The sequence below is a fragment of the Astyanax mexicanus genome, chromosome 2 (genome assembly GCF_023375975.1).
Source record: "Astyanax mexicanus isolate ESR-SI-001 chromosome 2, AstMex3_surface, whole genome shotgun sequence".
Lineage (NCBI taxonomy): Eukaryota > Metazoa > Chordata > Actinopteri > Characiformes > Acestrorhamphidae > Astyanax > Astyanax mexicanus.
The window spans coordinates 55011962-55020576 of record NC_064409.1 but is presented as its reverse complement, the minus strand read 5'-3'; the positions used below and the strand labels follow the sequence as shown (position 1 = coordinate 55020576).

General features: G+C 34.9%; 1 protein-coding gene across 2 annotated transcripts in view; it reads left to right on the top strand.

The window, feature by feature from the left end:
- The first annotated feature begins 5873 nt into the window (after positions 1-5873).
- The window catches only part of pot1 (protection of telomeres 1 homolog), a 44975-nt gene continuing 42233 nt past the window's right edge, over positions 5874-8615 (top strand). For both annotated transcript variants that reach the window (XM_015605138.3, XM_015605137.3), the window contains exon 1: positions 5874-6300. The gene's annotated coding sequence lies outside the window, so the exon portion shown is untranslated. The remainder of the gene's footprint in view (positions 6301-8615) is intronic.

The window sequence follows — 8615 nt, the reverse complement described above, 5'->3', positions numbered from 1 at the left end:
CACCCAGACAACAGAGGCTGCAGCATTTAAAGTGGAACGAAAAAATAAAAGAGAATAAAAGTTTATATAAGCTCCTTTCACCACCTTTCATCAGGAGCAGCACACTCTGTTCTGGTCGCTTGCAGTTACCAGTATGGTTAGTAATCTCAGCAGATCTGATTTCATAAAAAAAAAAAAAAATCCGGATTTGCCTGCAATCTGAACACAGCCTCTATGTTCAGAATGCAGAGGTTCATTCAGAAAGCAGTCTAAGCCAAAATGCATCTGATAACTCTGTGAACAAGTGGAGTGACTGTAGGCTGGTGACATATGAAAATGAATGGGGTTTTTGTGACATCCCAGAAATAATTCTTTTTTAAAACAGGTGGTTTTGGCAGATGCATGTCTGTATATTTAAGGCTATGTTCACATTATCAATCAAAAGTACTTTATAAGTGGTCAGATCAAATTTGAACCTCTTGACATCAAAAATGTTGCTGGGTTGATGTGGTAATGATGTAGGAATTATTAATTACGTAGCCACTTTGGTAATGTGGCTTTAATACTTGGAAGCAGAAGAGATGGAGGTGCATCATCTCACCATCTAAACAGACTTATTGTCAAGTCATGGTTTAGAACTGTAATGTGGCAACAGTAAGATGGTCATTAGAAAAGACACTTTACATTCAGTTCGAGCAACCGAAGCATCTCATTTCAATTCACCCCCAAATATGTTATGGATCTGATTTGGATCATGGGGAATGTTTTGCTGTGCAGTATATTACAAATCATATATGAATACAATATTTATATATGCTAAAATTCTGATTTGGGCTGGTAGTCTAAACATAGCCTTTCATATGTAGTCCTACGTCTGATAAACATTTAAATTAAGGTCATGCAGCATGAATTTGAACAGTGAGAATGGATTTCACGTATCCTTTTACCTGGAAAAAAACAAAAAACAAAAGCAAGCCTGCTGCCTTTTTTTTTTTTTTACTTTCGCAAATTAATCATGTACAGCCAATAGGTTTCCTGTCTTCCTGAACAAATGTTGATAATAATTAAACATATTAGAATATGGACTGTCAAGATTGTCTAATTTGAACTGAGGAAAAGAGAAAAATTAATAATTGAAGTAATGTTGTAATGTAAAGGTAGCCTTAGTAAAGAAAACAGAGTTTACCCATTACAGTTTTCTATTTACAAAATAAAATAAAACAAGAAAATCTTGGCTTTAAATTTGAACAAATAATGTTAGTGTTTTTTCTGTAACCTTAAATCCAGGCCTGGAACCATTTAGGAACCTTTATTTTTGGAGTACATGGACTTTAGGGCTCATCCAGCAAATGTGCTCCATGTATCCATGTATTGTAAAGCCCTCATGGGGGTTTGCTGAATTTACTGTCCATGCTGGCTTTTATATGACCAGCCCATAAAATAAGCCTGATGAGGGCGTCTGGGTTCTTGTGCGCCAATTTCACAGGCCTGGATTTTTTTGGTTTCTTATACTTGTGAATTTGCCTGCTTCATACACTTACTGATTGTAGGAGACATTTAACAAATGTTTTGATATAAGCTAAAACTCACTCTTCCAAACACATGAACGTGTGTGCACAGAAGCCTGGAAGAGGCCTGACAGGTGCCATGTTCTCTGTGGTCTCATTATGAGCCTGTCCGCTCTGAGTTACTGCCCATAAACATGTGACATTTCATCAGGAAAGTGCCCGGAGCCAGGCTCTGGCCCGGACCCTGCTGATAATAGGTCTCTAAGGCTCTGCTGTTGATGCCGTGAGGAGCCCTTACACGAGCCACGCTGCCCGTGTCGCAGTGCTAACAAGAAGGAATCCATGCTTACTGCGTGCATGTAGTTGAGTGAAGCAGGGGTGGATACATTTATTTCAATCGTAATAATTCTTAAATTGATGTGTCAAGTAGTGTGAGTATTATTATTAACCAGCCGAGCCTATCAACTATATCTCCTGATTTAACTGAAGCTTAAATCTGTGACTAAAAAAGGCAAATTCACTGCAAGTTAAATTTTCCTTTGGTTTTCATATTGGGTAGGGTTGCTTAAAGACTAAAGTCTGGAAAGTTCTTTTTAAAGTAATGAAATGAAATGAAATTCATTAATTGTTCTTACTTCATCTTATTTTTTTATAAAGCTAAAATAGATACATTTGACCCAAAATGCTCTCCTTACTGCCCAAATTGTAAGATTGTTGTGGGGGGCAATGCCTATTGTATCTGCTCATTATCTAGTATTATGGGAAAATGTTTTGGAGTTGATCTAGACCTCGACCCTCTTTCATTAATTTTGGGCATTCCATGTAAAACAATGAAAAATAAAAATGATAAAATATTCTATAGTATTCTGACTTAAATAGCAGTGAAGAATATCTATCTGTCTTGGATAAGAGATAAGGTTCACTCTGTTAAAAATTGGTATAAGATTGTAAGAGAGTGTATACCTATGACCTATGGAGTTTCTGACTTGCATGTTATATTCGTCAACAGATTTTTTTACCCGAATCTGGGCATCCTACATTTTTTGTAAATAAGTGAGCTTGTTTGTTGCTAGTTTGTTTGTTGATGTAAGTTTAAAATTGAAATAAAAATATGAAAAAGATATTCATATTTAATTTACCACAACACAAACATGAAAACTGCACCAATTTATGAAACAAAAGGTGTGACATAAAATTTACATACAGACTAATAATTAGGTCTGCTAGTATAAGGATCTCGTAATAAATATGTAATGTGCATAGCTTCCTTCAGCAGCTTCTTTTAATTAACAACAATGTCAATTATAGATGATTCCTTGCAGAAATTAAACATTGTCAAGTGATGTAAATGTGACACATTGGATTTTGATTCAATATTTTATTTTTATATAAAATCAAGTAAATGTTTTTCAGTTTACAAGTTCTCTGGTTTGTTTAGATCAGGGGTCTCAAACTCATTTTGGTGCACTACATGTTACATGTAACTTTGTAACTGCATAACACTGGTGGCGCGTTTTAAACCACACCCATCTACATATAAATTAGAACTACTTGAGTGATGCTTAAGTGATTATCAGTACATAAATTAAGCAAATATACTCCACCAAGTACACTTTCGTTTATTTTTCATTTTGTTTGAATGGTTGTATTTGTTTCCTGAAAGTGGCTACATAGAAGGTATCCTGAATCTAACTGCACATTACAAAAACAATGTCCTAATAATTGAAAAATCCATTTGCAAGAGTGCATTGTTGTTGTTTACCAGAGAATGCTAATGTTCCATTTTTAATAAAGCCTCTGTGTGTTATAGGCTCTTAGTCTGTGCTTCAGTCACAATGAATGTGACAATTAGGATTTGTAGTCTAGTAACACGGGAAGCTGATTCTCATTACTTTGACACTATACTAATCTGCTCTTGCTCTCTCTACAGGCGGCCTAACGGGATTACCTCACATTATGAACACAATCCCAGCAAATTATCAGCCGAAGACAGGCCAGCCGATAAGGTGACTGCACCCGTCCTCTGAGAGGCCAGAGAACCTGAAACTTACAGAGCAGGTTTATTTATTTTCAGTCTAACTGAAGCTTTTCTGGGTAAGCCAGTCTATATATTATATTTATATATTATCTATTACATTTTAAGTGGATTTATATGTGAGGCAACTGTTTTTATTTACTTATAATAGGTGAGTCCAAATTATATGTTATATCAAACTCTATTATAACTTATGAGAACCTGTTCTTGCTTTGTAAAACTACCAGTAATAAATACTTAACAGGAAGTGAGAATAAGCAAGGTGCACTGTCTCTCCTTCTAACTACTGTGAACCCTGGCACTGGCAGGTTCCGTGTTCTCTGACCTGAAAATAACATTGACCTCACATTGCAGCAGGCCTGCTGCTGAACTGGAGGTGACAGTGAAAAGAGCAGCATATTGAGCGGTACACTGAGTGCCACAGTACAGTAGGATAAGGTTCACTGAGGGAGGGTGAGGAAGGGGTAACTGGGGGAGGTCATGGGGTCAGAGATGATTTAGTAAACCTGCCACTTCTTATTTCTGTCACAAATTATGCTGCCAGAAAACAACACAAACAAACCAAAGTGAGAAACGTTCAATGACATACTTTCTTTTTTTTTTTTTTTTTTACTTTTTGCTTTATTTTAATGTCATTCATTCTGGTCTTCCCATTGTCTGAATATTTTACAGTGAATGAACTATAATGGACAGTTTAACATTGAAATGAATACTTAGTAATTATCAGATAATTAAGTTGTGGGGACCACTTATATGGCCTAATTATTTTGTCCCCACAACTTAATTATCTTGTTTCCATGCCTTAATAAGTTGTAGCCACACACTAGGATCTTATTCCCACGCATTATTATTGTTTAACATGATGTCACCTTATGGAACTACTGTATGATTCCAAAACCACAGGGAGTGGACATATATAAAATATTTACAAAAACACAGAAATTGTCATACATTATTCACATGAACAAGAAAAGGAAAAATGTGTTTACAATTATAGAAAGTTACATTTATAGAAAAATGATTTACCCTTTCAAATCTGAATTATCTCCAGTGATTGAGAAAAATGTAAGCATGCTGTTTTCTGATTGTAATGTACAGAAAAGAGAACTCTAGTCTACTAAAAAATCTATATAGCAAATAAATCCAATTACTAAAACTAAAATATTTAATATTTTTTGAATTACCATTGCACTGAAAGCCTGTGTGCAATATTTTATATTTCATACTGAACTTTTTATTTCATAAACCATCTGTAAACAGTAAAAACACAATAAACATGATAAAAACGTGTTCTAAATCACAAAACATTAGTAAAAATGAGCTGTTACTATGCCTCAGTGGCTCTAGTGCTACCGTTTTTCCAGTGCAGTAGGCAGAGCCAACAACTGTTTCATTGATTCATAAACTTGTTCCCTGGCCATTCATGGTTCATGGTTTATTTTGATGGACAACAGCTCTCGAATAGGGTTATGTGCGACAAAATATTTCAAAATAAAGAAAATACATGATGTCCATTGTAATGGATGCAGGGTCTGAAATGGTTAAATATACAGCTCTTGAAAAAATAAGAGACCACTTAAAAATGATGAGTGTACTTTGATTTTACCAACCTTTGGAATATAATCAAAAGGGAGATTGGTGATTAAGTCCTCAAACCAAGCTGAACTCCAATAGCAGTGTGTAAGACTGGTGGAAGATTACATGCAAAGATGCATGAAAACTGTGATTAAAAACCAGGGTTATTCCACCAAATACTGATTTCTGAACTCTTGAAACTTTATGAATATGACCTTGTTTTCTTTGCATTATTTGAAGTCTGAATGCTCTGCATATTTTTTGTTATTTTAGTTATTTCTCATTTTCTGCAAATAAATGCTCTAAATGGCAATATTTTTATTTGGAATGTTGTCCTTAGTTTATAGAATAAACAATGTTTATTTTACTCAAACATATACATATAAATAGCAAAATCAGAGAAACTGATTAAAAATTGTAGTGGTCTCTTTATTTTATTTTATTTTTTCGAGAATTTGATTTATATAAAATGACTGGCAAGTGAAAACGACTTTTTTCCCCCATAAACAAACATTTTTTACTTCTGGATATTTACAGAGTGTGGAGTTTACTCAAGAGTGTAAAATGCGTTGTTTTATTAGAACAGCGGTATTTGAAAGGTCACCACCATGTGTGCTTACAGTTTATATTGTCAATAGAACAATATTAAAGCTTTAAAACCAGGTGTAAAAGCGTTTAGGCTCAGTCTGAGAGCAGTGAACAGGTTTAGAGTGAAGAGCTCTGTGTTTTACTGTCTCTTTAAGAGAGTTTCTGTGTTTCGCTCATTTCCTGCTGCAGTTTTCCGCGCTCACATTAAACCTGCAGCGGGCTGCTGCTGTCCTGCTGTCATAGAGTCACACCGCTGTACTGACCTCATCTATGGACCCGTTTAGCACTAGTGTTAGCCAGCTAGCTGTGTTGGGTATTTTATACAAATACTGCGCGGACCGTAAAAAAACAGCTAGTTAAAATGTCCACGTTAGTTTTGTCTGTCAGCTGAAGTTGGCTGGAGTCTCTTGTTAGCTAACTAAGTGTAGCGGCTAGACGAGCGTTTGTTTTTAGCCGACTAGCAATAGTAGAGTTTAACTAGCTAGTTAGTTAGCTTAGCTAACCTAGCTAACTAACTAAGATAGCTAAGTTAGCTTATAAACGCCAAAGGGAATATGGTGTAATTTGAGAGTTTGGGTGTTAAACGTGGCTGTGTTCCGGAGGAGATAAGTGCTGGTAAGTTTGTTTAAACTCGTTAAGACTAACTTTCAAAATGTAGCACTAGTTGTAGCTGTATGTGGATCCATATTCATATCTGTGATTATATATGAGGGGAAAGAGCCGTTAGCATTACCCAGTTTTTTTTAACTCATTAAGTCGCTAAGTGACATATAACTTACTGAATATATACTGTGTGAATCTGTGTTTGTTTAATTGACCCCATTTAAGCTATGTAATGCACAAGTGTTGGGTTAGTGCTGGAAATAAAACTAGCTAGGTTATTTTTTGCTTTTACAGCTCTGATTCAACCATTCAGTTGCTTTAATTCCAAGTTTTAGGTTCAATATAACCAGAACTTATGAAATTGTTGTGTTATTTGTGTTAAATCAGGATTTTAAAATATTTAAAATATTTACATTCATTTGCCTACAATACAAACTTATGTATCTGATTAAATTTTGAACTTGATATCAATATGAAGAAATAGGTCTGGGCTCTAATGGGTTAGAGTTAACTTAATGTGCCTAATGTAACTAACTATAAACCTAACTACAAGAGCAAAGACGCTTTTAGTCAGTGGTTCTCACACCACAGGAATGAAATTCACTGCATGCACTAAATTCTAGAGGCTGAAGTTTATAGAGTTTTTTTAACTCGTAAAGTGTGTATAACACATACAGCTTTGGAAAAAATTAAGAGACCACTTCAAATTCTGAATAAGTTTTTCTAATTTTGCTATTTATAGGTATATGTTTGAGTAAAATGAACATTGTGGTTTTGTTGTAAAAACTACAGACAACATTTCTCCCAAATTCCAAATAAAAATATTGTCATTTAGAGCATTTATTTGCAGAAAATGAGAAATGGTTGAAATAACAAAAAAAGTTGTAGAGCTTTCAGACCTCAAATAGTTCAGAAATCAATATTTAGTGGAATAACCCTGGTTTTTAATCACAGATTTCATTAATGTTGGAATGTTCTCCTCCACCGATCTTTCACACTGCTTTTCGATAACTTTATGCCACTTCTGTCCTGGTTTGATGGCTTGTGATAATCCATCTTCCTCTTGATTATATTCCAGAGGTTTTCAGTTTTGTAAAATCAAAGAAACTTTAAGTGGTCTCTTATTTTTTGTCTCTTTTTAAAATTATTTTGTTTGTTATTAGTGTGTAATCCATTAGGTAACAATAAATGATCCCAAAATTAATGTGTTTACTTATTATAACTGCAATATTATAATGATAAGCTAACATCATTTTAATATGACGTACAGTAGAACACTGTGTACTAGCTAACAAGTCGATCACAATAGTTTCTGTATTATAATTAATAAGTAAATCATTAACCTATGTGTATGTTTTTTAGGGTTGACAGATAGACACTGTAGCAAGGTCATTGACCTTTACTTCTTTTGTTTTTGTCCGTCTCACACTTTCTAAAATGTCTGAGTAAGAAAACTGTTGTGAACATTCACAGTAATCAAACATACTGCCATGCTAGTTTGCAGATTGTAAAATTAGTGAAAAAAATGCACACAATTAGTGAAAAGCACTGAAAATAGAGAAGACATGTGTGATGTGTGGAGTTCTCATTTAGCCTACTGTGTTAAATGTATTGTGAAATGACTTGTAGGTGGTATGTAGTCCAAAAACAATTAGGTACCACTGCAATAGGAAATCTCGTGTTGGGTCAACAGCACAGTGGTCCTGTACCTCCTGATTATGGAGCTCCCTGCAGCTGTTTTTAGATCTTTTTAAATTTATTTGCTGAACATCACACAGAACACTCAATTCTGGTTTGATGTGGGCTGAACAATGGTAATGCCAAATAGTGAAAGGAATTTGTAGCATGCATGGGTGGGCGCATAGCTGGAAATTCTGTATATTTACCGTTCATATACACAAATGAGAGATGCACAGTCAGCTCAAACTGCAGCCCTCTTGCTTGCCCTTTCCAGCTAGACAGTAATTCCCATTAAAGCGTCCTATTGTTGTTTGTTGTTTGTATGTTGTTTCTCTTTAAATATGCCATATGAAATCATATCATGGATCTTCTGCCTGTTGTCTGTGGTAATTAATGCCTGTTTGCAGTGGGTATAGCCCAAGGGGAATTAATTAGGCTTACTACAGTCATGGTTCTTTTCATTTTATATTGTGTGTTTTGAACAATAATACCTAACTCATTTTACGTTAGTCTGTTTTCCTTTTGTGTTCCACCCTGAAGACTTCAATTACAAACTGGAGAGTGAGGCACAGAAATAATCACAATGAGCACCGTCATTTTACTTTTTAATGTATCAGTATGCTCCTCTCTGAGCTCAGTAATGAAGG